At 36.3% G+C, this 15,523-nt stretch overlaps 1 protein-coding gene and 1 long non-coding RNA gene across 8 annotated transcripts in view; one reads left to right on the top strand and one right to left on the bottom strand.

Moving 5' to 3' along the window:
- The window catches only part of Mtmr8 (myotubularin related protein 8), a 128,570-nt gene that overhangs the window by 16,466 nt on the left and 96,581 nt on the right, over nt 1-15,523 (bottom strand). The window lies entirely within an intron of this gene.
- The window catches only part of LOC125614440, a 123,952-nt gene that overhangs the window by 27,953 nt on the left and 80,476 nt on the right, over nt 1-15,523 (top strand). The window lies entirely within an intron of this gene.

Raw genomic sequence — 15,523 nt, 5'->3', positions numbered from 1 at the left:
GCTTTCAGTAGTAATAGTATCTTAACAATATTAAATCTTCCTTGGGTTGGGGATGTGGCTCAAGTAGTAGTGCGCTCGCCTGGCATGCGTGCGGCCCTGTTTGATCCTCAGCACCACATACAAACAAAGATGTTGTGTCTTCAGAGAACTAAAAAATAAATATTAAAAAATTCTCTCTCTCTCTCTCTCTCTCTCTCTGTCTCTTTAAAAAAAATATTAAATCTTCCTACCCATGAAAAAGAGGTTTTTCCCCATTTATTTGTAACTTTAATTTGTTTCATCATTTTTATAGTTTTCATTGTACAAGTCTTTCACTTGCTTGCATAAATTTATTCCCAGGTATTTTATCATTTTTTATATTGTTCATTGTTATCTTATAGGATTTTACCTTTGCTGAATTTATTGGTTCTAACAGGTCTTTTTTTTTTTTTTTTTGCGCGTGCGCGCGCGCGTGTGTGTGTGTGTTTATCTGTGTGTGTGTGTGAGTGTATGAGGTGTCTGTAGAGCATTCTGCAGATAAGATTATGTTGTCTGTTAGCAGAGATAATTTTAGTTCTTCCTTTCCAATTTGGATTTCTTTAATTTCATTTTATTGTCTAATTTCTATGTCTACATCTTCCAGTACAATGTCGAATAGCAGTGGTGAAAGGGGGCATCTTGTTTTGCTCTTGGTCACAGAAAATTTTCATAAATGTCTGTTATTATGTTTTGAAAGTTCCCTTCTACTTCTAGTTTTTAATCATGAAATGATGTTGCATTTTGTCAAAAGACTTTCTGTATTAGTTGAGATTTGTTTTCTCCCCTTCGTTTTGTTAGTATTATGTAATATAACAATTTTACACTGAATCATTTGGATAAATTCTATTTGATATTTGTGTAGAAAACCTTTAAGCTTAATTTTCTGGTATTTTGTTTAGAATTTTTTCATATATATTCATGAAGTATATTGGTCTGGACTTATACTGTCATTTCAAGATTTATTTCAGTATAAACACTGGCTTTGTAGAATGAGTTAGAAACTAAGTGTTTGCTCCTCTTCTGTTTTGGAGGATAGCTTGAAAATGATTGGTTTTAATTCTGGTCTGGTAAAAACTATCAGTGAAGCCATCTGGTCCTGGGTTTTCTTTATTAGGAGATTTTTAATTATTGACTCAATGTCTTTGCATATAGGACCATTGATTCTATCTTTTCTTGAGTCAGTTTAGATAACTTGTGTATTCCTAGAAATTTTTCCATTTTATTCTAGGTTTTCAAATTTTTTAGCATAATTTTTTCATACTGTTTATTTAAAATCCTTTGCAGTGCTATAATATTGGTGGCAATGTCACCACTTTCATTTCTGTTTTATTTCCAGTTTCTTTTTATTTGTAAGTCTATTTTAAAAGGCTTGTCAATTTTGTTGACCTTTCAAAGAACCAAAAGTTGGTTTTATTGATTTTCTGTATTGTTTTTCTACCTTGTATTTTATTCATCTCTGATTTAGTCTTTATTATTTCTTCTTGCTATTTTTGTATTAATTTTTCTTTTTTTCTAATTCCTTAAGGAAGAAATTTAAGTTATTTATTTTGCTAATAAACCTATACCTAAACATTTTCCTTTTTAGAGGTATTAATATAAATGATTTTTAATTTCAGCAGTTTATATTTGGTATATAGAAAGCAAATTTTTTAATATTAATCTTCTATTCTGCAAATTCCACATAATGATTATTATAGAAAACAGTTTTTTTAAAAATATTTTCAGAATTTTCTACATAGAAAACTATATAATCTTTGTTTAAAGACAATTTCATATTTCCTTTGTAAGTTTATATAACTTCTACTTTCTTTTTTATTGCATTAGCTAACCCTTCTAATACAATGTTGAATAGGTATAGTAAGAGTAAACATACTTGCCTTTCTCATGATCTTAGCAGGGAATATTCTATTTTCTCACCATTAAGTATTGAGTTAATTGTAGATTTTTTTTGATGAAGACATGAATTGGTGTGAATATACTTTGTATACAACCGGAGATATGAAAAATTGTGCTCTATATGTGTAAAAACAATTGTAATGCATTCTGCTGTCATATATAAATGAAAAAAACTAGATGAATGGATAAAGAAACCATGGTCTATATACACAATGGTATATTACTCAGCATTAAAGTAGAATAAAATTATGGCATTTGCAGATAAATGGATGGAGTTAGAGAATATCATGCTCAGCAAAGTAAACCAATCTGAACAACGAAAAGCTGAATATTCTCTTGGATAAATGGATGCTGATCTATAATGCGGGGGGCGGATGGAAAAAATGAAGGAACATTGATTGGACAAAGGTGAGGGAAGGGTGGGGAGGGGCATGGGGGCAGGAAAGATGGTGAAATGAGATGGACATCATTACCCTAGGTATATGCATGACTGCACATATGGTACGACACTATATCACGTACAACCAGAGAAATGAAAAGTTGTGCTGCAAATGTGTACAATGAATCAAAATGCATTCTGCTGACATATATATACCTAATTAAAATAAATTAATTAATAAAAAATGAATGAAACAATACAACACAAACCCAAAATATAAAAATTCCAAAATCCTAACTCTTAAAAGACAAGGCAAGGAAAATAATTACATTGAAAAATGCTGGGCTGGGGTTGTGGCTCAGCGGTAGAGTGCTTGACTAGCACATGTAAGGCCCTGGGTTTGATCTTCAGCACCACATAAAAATAAATAAAATAAAGGTATTGTGTCTAACTACATCTAAAAATTAAATATTTTAAAAAGAGATTCCTGGGAAAGCTGGGAATGGAACCACCATTTGACCCAGCTATTGCCCTTCTCTGACTATTCCCTGAAGACCTTAAAAGAGCGTACTACAGGGATACTGCCACATCGATGTTCATAGCAGCACAATTCACAATAGCTAGACTGTGGAATCAACCCAGATGCCCTTCAACAGATGAATGGATAAAAATAATGTGGCATTTATACACTATGGAGTATTACTCTGCACTAAAAAATTACAAAATCATGGAATTTGCAGGGAAATGGATGGCATTAGAGCAGATTATGCTAAGTGAAGCTAGCCAATCCCTAAAAAACAAATGCCAAATGTCTTCTTTGATATAATGAGAGCAACTAAGAATAGAGCAGGGAGGAAGAGCAGGAGGAAAAGATTAACATTAAACAGAGACATGAGGTGGGAGGGAAAGGGAGAGAAAAGGGAAATTGCATGGAAATGGCAGGAGACCCTCATTGTTATACAAAATTACATATAAGAGGTTGTGAGGGGAATGGGAAAAAAACAAGGAGAGAAATGAATTACAGTAGATGGGGAAGAGAGAGAAGATGGGAGGGGAGGGGAGGGGGGATAGTGGAGGATAGGAAAGGTAGCAGAATACAACAGTTACTAATATGGCATTATGTAAAAATATGGATGTGTAACCGATGTGATTCTGCAATCTGTATTTGGGGTAAAAATGGGAGTTCATAACCCACTTGAATCTAATGTATGAAATATGATATGTCAAGAGCTTTGTACTGTTTTGAACCAATAAAAAAAAAGGAAAAAAAAGTGCTAACAATGAGAAAAAATAAACCAAAGTGTATATTGTATCTATGTCCCTGAACCAATCTGCACATCAAGTAGGCATACATGCACATGTGTGTGCATTTGTACACACAAACTCACACAAGAGGAAAAAAAGAAAATTTTTCTTAATGAAAAATGATGGAATCATCTCCACCAAAGTGGTCAAAATATTTGATGAGAGGGGATAGTTATTGTTTATACCTGATTGTCAGTATTTCCATTATTTCTTGAGCTATGTACTGAGAGCAAGAGTAAGGGCTGGGGGTGGGGTCGTGGCTCAGTGGTAGAGCACTTGCCTAGCATATGTGAGGCACTGGGTTCGATCCTCAGCACCACATAAAAATAAATAAAATACAGGTCCACTGACAACCAAAAAAAAAAAAAAAAGAGTAAGGGATGGGGTTTTGGGAGGTTGTTAACTCCTTCTTTTTGTTGCTGTCTGAACTTGTTTTTGTTGCTACCAGTTGATGTGGCCTAAGCCTGAAGCTGGTTGAAATAATTTTCAGCTTCCCTTCTTAACAGTATGAGAGAGGATGGAGCGGAATGTCAGCTGGAATTTTGTCTGCACAGAGCAAAAAAAGAGCAAGTCAGTGCACTCCCAGGGCGGAGATGTAGTAGAGTTCTGAGTGCAGTTCTGGTGGGTAGGACTTTGGTCTCCAGGGCTTTGTTGAGTAATATGTGCTCTGGAGTGATTATATCAACACATCCCTAAGGATTAGGAGTTTCTGATCTCTATCAGGGTTCTGGATCTCAGGAGCCTTCCAGGAATTCTACTTGTGGGGCAGGGAAGCCAATCCTCCGCACACTCTGCTGCCTAGGAACACAGCCTTTCCAGACTTAGTCCCTAAGTGTATGCACACCCACCTGTTCAAATCCCAACCTGCTTCAGCTGTTCACAGGAGCTATCAGACTCAAAGGAGAAGTGAGTTGGGCTCCCCTTTGCTTTTCTGACTTGAATACCCTGGGTATAATCTTCTCAGTTTCTGTGCTCTTGTTCTACATCCTAGGCCATAAGGCAGGCACTTGCTGGGACAATATGGCAGTGCTTGCTATGATTTCCTGGCTCCACGTCAGCAGCTCCAGCATGACCACTTTAAGATGGCTCCCACTTTAATTCTCCACAGCTAGTTGGGCCACACAGAGCACTTTTCAAGCATTAGTGCACAGGGCAGCCTCTGGATTGGCTAAATTCAGTCCTCTTTACTGGTCTCAGGTTTTTCCATACCAAATCTGTCTTTCCCTCTCTGTTCTCTCTCCCTCTGTGGTGAACCACCACTGCTACAGCTGCTGGTGCTGCTGCAACCAGCTCAGCTCCAAAGTACTTTTTCTTCTTTCTGAGTCTCTGAGACACTGACTATCCAATATTGAATTTAATGAAGTCCCTTTCACCCACCTCACAGTACTTCTGCTGCCTGAATCCCAAGCCATGGAGCAACTTGGAATGCAGCCTTCCTCAAGCCCTCCATCTTTTTTGTGGGGGAGGGTACCAGGGATTGGACTCAGGGGCAGGTGGCCACTGAGATCCCCAGCCCTATTTTATATTTTATTTAGAGACAAGGTCTCGCTTAGTTGCTTAACACCTTACTTTTGCGAAGGCTGGCTTTGAACATGCAATCCTCCTGTCTCAGCCTCCTGAGCTGCTGGGATTATAGGCGTGTGCCACTGTTCAGGCTGGACCCCTCCATCTTGAATCTCCAAATGACCTGTCTTAAAGTTAACTGATTCTTTTCTCTTTTATTAGATTCTGATGTTATAATTTTTTTTTTGTATCAGGTATTGAACCCAGGAATGCTTAACCACTGAGCTATATCCACAGACCTTTTTATATTTTATTTTGAGTTAGGGTCTCACTGAGTTGCTGAGGCTCACTAAGTTGCTGAGGCTGGCTTTGAGTCACGAACCTCCTGTTTCTGTTTCCCAAGCCTCTGGGATTACAAGCATGTGCCACCACCCCTGGCCAGATTCTGATATGATAACTGTGTAGGAGTTTCAATGCAGTTATTTCATTTTTTAGCCCAAAAGTTTTCTTTATTTCTTTTTTACAGAATTCTTTCTCTTCATTATTTTTAAATTTTGGTCACATATTATTTTCCTGAATTTCTTTAGCTCTTTGAACATATTTAAGGCAGTCGTACTAAAGATTCTGTCTCATACATTTGATCCTTTTTCTCTTAGATGATTTCCAGAGATTTATTTTTTCCCTTTCAATGGGTTGTATTCCTTTTTCTCTCTGTGTCTTAATGTCTGCCTGTATATCTATCTGTCTACCTATTATCTGTTTATTCATCTATATCGGTACATTAAAAAAAAAAAACCTCACCTTTCAGAATTCTCAGAATGCCTCCTTACAGGAGTACACCTTTATTAAGTAGCAGGTTGTTTTATTAGCCTTGGAATTGACTCACCATGTAGACTTATGGTCTTCTCAGGCCTTTCCTGAGCATGCAGCATGCACTTTCCTTGGCCTTTATGTGTTCTTTTGTCTAGTTTTCCCCATATAAAAGATTACTTTCAGGTAGTGTCTTTTTTTTTACATTTTTTTAATTTTTAAATTGATTTTTTAAAAAATAAAATGACAGTGGAATGCATTACAATCCTTATTACACATATACAGCACAATTTTTCATATCTTTGTATATAAAGTAGGTTTAAACCAAATTAATGTCTTCATACATGTACTTTGCATAGTGATGTCTATCACATTCCACCATCCTTGCTAACCCCCTGCCCCTCCCTTCCCCTCCCACCCCTCTACCCTATCTAGAGTTCATCTATTCCTCCATGCTCCCCCACTATGAGTCAGCCTCCTTATATCAGAGAAAACATTCAGCATTTGTTATTTTTGGGATTGGCTAACTTCACTTAGCATTATCTACTCCAACGCCATCCATTTACCTGCAAATGCCATGATTTTGATTTTTTATTGTGCTGCATAACATTCCATTGTGTATAAATGCCACATTTTTTTTATGCATTCATCCACTGAGGGACATCTAGGTTGGCTCTACAGTTTAGCCATTGTGAATTGTGCGCTATAAACATTGATGTGGCTATGTCCCTGTAGTAGGCTGTTTTTAAGTCCTTTGAGTATAGACCGAGGAGATGGATAGCTGGATCAAATAGTGGTTCCATTCCCAGTTTTACAAGGATTCTCCATACTGTTTTCCATATTGGCTGCACCAATTTGCAGTCCCGCCAGCAATGTATGACTGTGCCTTTTTCCCCACATCCTCTCCAACACTTATTGTTGTTTGTCTTCATAATAGCTGCCATCCTGACTGGAATGAGATGATATCTTAGAGTAGTTTTCATTTGCATTTCTCTAATTGCTAGTGATGATGAACATTTTTTCATATATTTGTTGATTGATTGTATATCCTCTTCTGAGAAGTGTCTGTTCTGATTCTTCGCCCATTTATTGATTGGGTTATTTCTTGTTTTTTTTTTTTTTTTTTGTTGTTGTTGTTTTTTTGGTGCTTAGCTTTTTGAGTTCTTTATATACCCTAGAGATTAGTGCTCTATCTGATGTGTGAGGGGTAAAAAAATTGCTCCCAAGATGTAGGCTCTCTATTCACCTCAGAGATTATTTCTTTTGCTGAGAAGAAACTTTTTAGTTTGAATCCATCTCATTTATTAATTCTTCATATCAGTTCTTGCGCTACAGGGGTCTTATTAAGGAAGCTGGGGCCTAATCCCACATGATGGAGATTTGGGCCTACTTTTTCTTCTAATAGATTTAGTGTCTCTGGTTTTATTCCTAGGTCCTTGATCCACTTTTAGTTGAATTTTGTGCATGGTGAGAGATAGGGATTTAATTTCATTTTGTTGCATATGGGTTTCCAGTTTTCCCAGCACCATTTGTTGAAGAGGCTATCTTTTCTCCAGTGCATGTTTTTGGCACCTTTGTCTAATATAAAACAATTGTAATTTTGTAGGTTAGTCTCTGTGTCCTCTATTCTGTACCATTGGTCTACCAGTCTGTTTTGGTGCCGATACCATGCTGTTTTTGTTACTATTGCTCTGTAGTATAGTTTAAGGTCTGGTATGGGGATGCCACCTACTTTACTCTTCCTGCTAAAGACTGCTTTAGCTATTCTGGGTCTCTTATTTTTCCAGAAGAATTTCATGATTGCTTTTTCTATTTCTATGAAGAATGTCATTGGGTTTTTGATTGGAATTCCATTAAATCTGTATAGTGCTTTTGTGTTTTTTGCATTAAATCTATATAGTGCTTTTGTATTTTGAATTGCATTAAATCTGTATAGTGCTGCTTTTTGGGGTCTTAACTCTTATATTGTATTTTACTACCATTACTTTTATTGCCTCTTATAGCTGTGGACCTGTAGACCCCTGCAATTTTCATGAACTGTATTCACTGATTTCCATACCTTTTTGAGCCTAAGATCTGAACTCTTTTATTTAGGCAACCTGAGCTCCATGTTAGGCAACACAGACTGATCCCTCTGACTACCCTTAGATAGGTAAGAATATTGAAAATTAGTTCTGCTCTGTTCTCTATGGTTTTAGGGAGGACTAGGTACCAGACTACTGCTTTCTCAAAATGACATCACACCAGAGAATGTGTGGATTAAGAGTGTGTAAAAATTTCATGCATTTTCCCAGTGATTTTGTTTTATACTGTGAATTTTTCTTTTTTTTTTTTAAAGAGAGAGAAAGAGAGAGAGAATTTTTTAATATTTATTTTTTAGTTTTTGGCAGACACATCTTTGTTTGTATGTGGTGCTGAGGATCGAACCGGGCCGCACGCATGCCAGGCGAGCATGCTACCACTTGAGCCACATCCCCAGCCCGTGAATTTTTCTTGATTGGGCATTTGCTTAATTGCTATAGATCTTTGACTGATTTCTAGAACTCTTTAACAGTTGTTTTTTCCTGTATTTTGTTTAAAAAAAATGCTTCTGTCAGGCAATGAGTGCCTGGATCTTCTTAGTCCACCATCTTTCTTTAAGCTTTTCTCTTATTGATCTTTGAAGGATAATTTCATTGGATACAGAAGTCTAGATTGGTGTTTTTTTTTTTTTTCTTTCAGTGCTTCATTTTGATCTAGTTTCTTTCTAATGGCATGGGGACTTTTAAGAGAAGTCTGCAAGTATTATTGTTCTTCCTACTAAGTTATTTTCCCCTCTGGCTCCTCTCAATTTTTTTGTCTTTAGTTTGAATATTTGATATAGCTAGCTAGATTTTTTTTGTACTGGGGATTGAACCCAGGAATGCTTAACCACTGAGAAATATCCCCAGCCCTTTTATATTGTATTTAGAGACAGGGATTCACTAAGATGCTTAGAGCCTCACTAAGTTGCTGAGGCTTGCTTTGAACTCGTGACCCTCCTGCCTCATCCTCCCTAGCCACTGGGATTATAGGCATATACCACCATGCCAAGCCCTAGGTAGATAATTTAATATTTATTCTTATTGGTGTTCTTTGAGCTTCCTGGATTTATGGCTTGATATCAGTCATTAATTTTGAGAAATTGTAAATCATTTTTGCTTTAAATTTTTGTTTGTTTCTTCTCTTTCTGGTACTCCCATGACACCTTTAACTAATGTAATTCTTCGTTACATAAAGTTTTGTTATAAATTTGGAATTGTCTCACTGTTCTTGGGTATCCTGTTATATCCTTTCCATTTTTTCTATCAAGAATGAATTTTAGTTTTGAAAGGTTCTATTGAAATCTCTTCAAGCTCACTGCTTCTTTCCTGGTGACGAATCAATTGATGAGCCTATAAAAGTTGGTCTTCATTTCTATGAAATTATGTATTATATGTAGCATTTCATTTTAATACTTTCATTTTCATTGATCTGTTATTACATGTTGCCCATGTTTTTCAATAGTGCCCTTTGTATATTAATCATAATTATTTTATATTCTCTGTCAGATAATTCTAACACCTCTAACACCATACTAAGTTGTTTCTGAAACTTGCTTTATCTATTTATACTGTATTTTCTATATTGTGAAATTTAGTCTTTTAATACACATTGTAATGTTTTGCTAGAAAGCCGGACATGATATGCTGGGTAAAAGGAACTGAGATAGGCTTTTACTGCAAGGTTTTGTGTTTATATAGCTAAGGGTTAGACTGTGTTTACTGTTTCCTGTAACTGTAGGTGTCAGAGGCTAAAATTTCCTCTGATGTCCTTTTTTTTCCTCCCCTGTTGTCTTTTGGGTTTTCTAGGGACTTATTTTTAAATAAGGTCTGTGGTATGCAGTTTTCTTCAGTTATATTCCCCTGTTATTATACAGGAGTATAATTGATATGGTGGTAAGATATGGAAGGAATAGAAATGTTCTACTGTCCTACAATTAGATCTCAGCATTTTAGTGAGCTTATGCCCCTGGGCTGCTGTGACTTTCAGAAACGTTTCACATTTCCCCCCATCTTTCTTATAGAGTTAGAAGTCTCAGGGGCTTAGAGTTGTCTATTTTTCTTCCCCACATAGGAAGGAACAGAGGGAGCTGGAATTGGGTATTACCTTTCCCCTATCTGTAATACTAGAAAGGACTGGAGTTGGGTGTTTCTCTTCTCCCAGTTCAGTTTGGCTCTAAACTTATGTTCTGGTGAAATAGTTTCTTCTAAGGGCAGGCTTTCTCTTGCTGGAAGCATGAAGAGATTTTTCTTCATCCTCTGTTATGATTATTTGGTAGGGTTCCTAGTGTAAAAAAAAGTCACAAAACTGTGGACTCTCCCCTAAGACTGAGTCCTTTAGAGGGTTTTTTATTTGTTGTTATTTTTTTTTAAAAAAATCGACACAATTTTATGTATTTATCATTTACAGCATGAGGTTTAAAGAATGTATGTGTATACATATATCTATACATACACACACATATACACATACACATACACATATACATTGTAAAATGGTGAAATATAGGTAATTAACAAATATATTACCTCACGTAGTTATTATTATTATTATTATTATTATTATTATTGCTGCTGAGGATCAAACTGAGGACCTTCCATATGCTAAGCATGCACTCTACCACTGAGCTATACATCCAACCCTTAGTTATCATTTTTATGGTGGGAACACAATTCTTTTTATTTTTTTCAAGAATACAGCATATCATTATTAACTATACTGACTATCCTGTACAATAGAGCTCTTGACTTGAAATGTTATTTTTTCTCCTTAACTCAAGTGTGTCCACATGCCAAATCTCCAATAATTCTTTAATTAAAGATTAAGCTGTTATACTCTGATACTAGTTCTTGTTGGAGAGATCTGCTCATGGATTTCTAATCTGGTAAATTCTTCTGTGCTTTCTCTCTCTCTCCAATTTCAGGGGCAATAGTTTTTCCTGTGAACTCAATTCTCTAATGGACTTAAGAATTAAGTTAATTTCCTTTGTTTAGCTCTTATTTGAATAAGAGTGCAAGTTCCAAACTTTTTACATGCTGAACTACAAACAGGAAGTCCTTTGATGTGATTTTCAATTTCCTTTGAGACCTGGTGGATTATGTAGAAATGTCTATAGAGATTTTTACTATTATCTGTTATCAATTTCTAGTTTTAGCATATTGTGGTCATAATGCGTAGTCTGTATGATTATCATTCCTTTAATTGTTCTATCAGAGCTTGAAAAAATATGTATTCTGCTATTGTTGGGCATAATGGTCAATATATATATATATATATATATATATATATATATATATTAGATCCTGTTAGTCCATTGTATTTTTCAGCTCTATAGCTTTGATGATTTTCTTGTAGTTTTATCAGTTGCTGAGAAGTGAATGTCAATGTTCCCAACTATAACTGTGGGTTTTTCTATTTCTCATTTTACTTCTCTCAGTTTGTCACCTGGAATTAAAGGTTCTATTGCTTATCACTTTACTAAGCTAGGGAGACAGAAGTTGGTGAAAGAAAACAGGTTTATTGAAGCCAATTTGAGGAAGTTCGAGATATTTTGTGTCTCAAACCTTCATCTTGGAAGTGGGGACACAAGGGCAAATAACAGCTTTTTTAAGAGTAAAGTGTACAGTGGAATAAAAGGCAGGAAATATATACATAGGTTTAGCTAAGCTATCCTGGTCAGAAGTATGTCATAGTTTGTTTCATTAATGTTCATTCAGGCCAGGGGATAACTTTCTCAGTTTCTGTGCTCAGCATGAGGAAGCTGCAGATGCAAAAAAGCAGTTATTAGGTAGTTGGGAAGCAACATTAATTTCAAAGGGCTGTTATAAATTTTTGTTTTACATATTTTGAGTTTCTGTTGTTGGTTTTGTACTCATCTTAAGATCATTAGCTCTGTCTGGTGGATTTATCCTATAATCATTGTTGTCCCTTTTTCTAGTAATTTCCTTTCCTTTAGTGTATTTTTATTAGATATCAATACAGGAATCTTTATTTTACCCTTTTACTTTAAATCTACCTATGACACAGAATTTTAAATGATTTTCTTATATATTATATACAATTACAATAGTATTTGTGTGTGTGTGTGTATGTGTGTGTGTGTGGTGCTGCGGATTGAACCCAGGGCCTTGTGCATGCGATGCAAACACTCTACCAACTGAGCTATATCCCCAGCCCTAGGGGTTTCTTTTTAATCCATTCTACAAATCATTGTCAATATTTGTTTTTGTTCTTGCCTTCCTGTACATTACTTGAACATTTTTAGGATCCCATCTTGATTTATAGTGTTTTATTAGTGGGTGTCTTTGTATCATTTTGTGATGGTTGTAAAATGATGAAAATATATGTATGTGATTTATCACAGTCTGAGTACTAACATTTTACCACTCTTTGAAGTATAGAAAACTTAAATCCATTTAGGTCCCATTCTCCTCCCTACTTTTAAAATTATTATATGGCATTTCAGTTTTTAATCAATTATGATTTATAAAACTACTTTCGTCAGCTGTGGTTCCAATGGAAGTTTAGTTTTTAGAAATTTTTGGGTGCTATTTTGGTCTAATTTGTTTATCTGGTTATCACTGGGGTTCTTCCTGTTTTCTGCTGTGTAGCCTGAGGGGAAGGAAGGCCTTTCTTTGTCTCAGTGTTTCTTGGTCAGGGATGGGGTTCTCAGTACTGTGGGGACAACGAAGTCCCATGTCTGGTCCTGTTTAACAGTTTGGAGATGGAGAGGATTCCCTAAATGAGTGCTTATTGTAGCAGAGCCTCTGTTGCTGATGTCTTCTGGCTGTCCCATGTTTCTAGGTGGGAAAGGGTAGAGATGGAAAGTTTTTCACTGCTTTCAGTGTGGGTGGTGGAGGCATTGATCAATCCCCCTTGCTGATGCTGCTGGCTTCTCTATGTAGGGAAGAGTCCTTGGATTTGGTGGAGGAATGAGCCTTTGATCTGGGGGAGGGCTGCCTTCTATTGTTATATTGGATATCAGGAAAAACCCAACCTGGATTACTTTCTGTCTGGTGATACAGAAAGCAATCCAGATGGGTATTTCCTTTAGGGTTAGATTAGATTTAGGGTTAGATTTCCTTTAGGGTTAGGTTAGATTTTACCCTGCTGCTATGTTGTTACTCCAGTCCTAGGGTCCCAAACCAGTTCTCATTCTTACCACTTTCATTTTGGAGTTTTCTTTTAGCTGCCTCTTGAATTACTCCTGGACTTCATAACTGTATTTAGTGGGAAGGAACAGGAGAAATGAATGTATACTTTCTTGTTTGTACTGGAGGTTCAATCAATATGATTTAATAGTATGATATTCTGAAGAGAGACACTATGTTTGTTAAGTACAAGGTTCCAATAGCTTATATACTAGCTTAGTGACTTGACACAGGACTTCAGCTATTGTACCCATTTGAGGGGATGTATGTGTGTGTGTGTGTGTGTATTCACATATACACACACACACACAGACACACATCCTTAAAGCCTGGAAGATGAACCACTTAATAGGGAGTTAATATATTTTCCTAGAAATCATCGAGTTCAAACCACCTGTTTTACATATAAGGCAACAGAAGCCTAGAGAAATGATGGAGCCTTTTAAATATACTATGACATGTACCTAGACGTGTGATTCACAAATGCCCAAGTGATATATTCCCCTGAAATCTAAAGGACACTGCCAATTCTTATCTTTTCACTTGCTTCTGTATGGTAGTTCTAGTTCAGTTGGACAGAATTTTTAGACTGAAACAAACATCTCCAATTTATATTTGAAAAATACCTCCAAATTTACAAAGGAATTTTGCAGTTATAATTTCCCTTGGTTGTGAAAATCACAGGATGAAACTAGCAGGATAGAGATTATTCTTACTTCAGAAATAAAGAAACACAGCAAGTTGGGAGTTTGAGACTCAACCAGAAGTGATTCCTCATTTAGGGAATTCTCTTGACCCTTTTCCCCTATGAAACAAGGCCTTTAAGGAGTTACAGGAGACTATGGACTAAGTTGATTTCAGGGTTCCCAGCTTGCCATGCCTTTGGCCACAGTTAAAATAGTGGGTTACCTGGGGACTGTACAGTGAAGAGATTCCAAGTTCAGCCTCATATTCTGTGTAAAGTATGATGAAAAATTGGAGCTCAAATTATGGATTTTTTTTTGTTAAAAAATCCTCTCAGAATGGATGAAATTAACCATCTGTATAGGTCACTTCAGGTAAGAGGATGTCTCAAGTTAGTAAGTCCTGTGATGTCAACAAAGGTATGTGGCTGACATTAACACTCCACAGATTAAACTAGGCCATATACATGAATCCTACTCCTAAAGCTGCCTGATATATACATCCCAGAGAGAAGTCCAGTTGCTTCACTTTAGTTTGTATCTCTGGCTTGTCATGTCTAAAAGTCTTCATGACACTTTGCTACATTTCCATGAAGAAAAATAGGATATATTCATGGAGGCAAATTTAAATTTGATATAGAAGACAATCATAACCTTGTCAGTAATAAGGGTATGACTGAATAAACTATAGCTTATATAGTGAAATATTTTGTGACAATTAAAAAGAAGAGACTCATATTTATTGAAATGAAAAGATGTTCAAAATTGTGAGACTATTATATGATTGTACAGTATGATCCTATTTTGTTTCTCTGTATATGCATATGGATTTATCTCTGCATAAAGGAATTATTACTTTTTTCCAGTTCACCAATTTCACAAACTTCTACAATGAACACAGATATTTTGGTTAATTATAAAAAAAAAAAATCATAGCCTTATTCATTATGTTATAACCATCTTGTATCGTAATCTGTTTAAAGACAATATGTCAAGAGTAGGAAGGGAGCTAAGTGGAGCTGAGGAAAAGGAATTTGTCAGTTTAATCAGTAGCGTCAGGGCTGAAAAGTAGGAAGAGGCTAATGTTTTTTTGACTTTTTTAAGTTCCAGGGAATTTACATGGTCACTTTATATGTTAGCTCAGTAATCTGCACAATTGTCCCATATGGTAGACACATTTCTCCCATTTTATAGATGAGGGCTTTGAGATTCACAGCTAGGAATTGACTTGGAATAGGCCATATAGCTAGTAAATGGCAGAGCCAGACTAGAACTCAAGTTTCTGTGTTCCATATAGGAGACCCTAGACATGAGATTCCTAGAGAGAAAAGCACTGCTGGGGAAGCAGGGGGTTGGGGGACTCTTTTGAGGCCTAGAGGAAAGAACTCCTGAGTTGTGAGGCCCCATGTATGAGAATTCTTGCTGGAGGCTCTAAAGAGAGATGAAGCGCCTGGTCCCTCAACATTTCTGCTCCCAATGTGAACAAAACGGCTCATGCTCCATTAGCATGCTTTTGTGAATTAAGGCAGTGTTGGTCTTGTCTTCACAGAGGGTCCATGACAGAACCTGCCCTCCCCAGTGCTGTTCAGAACCAGGTTCCCTCTCTGATGCCTGTCATATCTTAATTTAACATCAACAGGGCATATTTGAACCTACTTATAGATTCTGTTTGTAAGGTGGTTCATCTGGTGAAGCTAGTCCACGGTACCAATTGGGGG

This window comes from Marmota marmota, unplaced genomic scaffold (assembly GCF_001458135.2).
Source record: "Marmota marmota marmota unplaced genomic scaffold, marMar, whole genome shotgun sequence".
Lineage (NCBI taxonomy): Eukaryota > Metazoa > Chordata > Mammalia > Rodentia > Sciuridae > Marmota > Marmota marmota.
The sequence above is the reverse complement of the archived record's forward strand: the minus strand, read 5'-3'. Positions and strand labels throughout refer to the sequence as shown.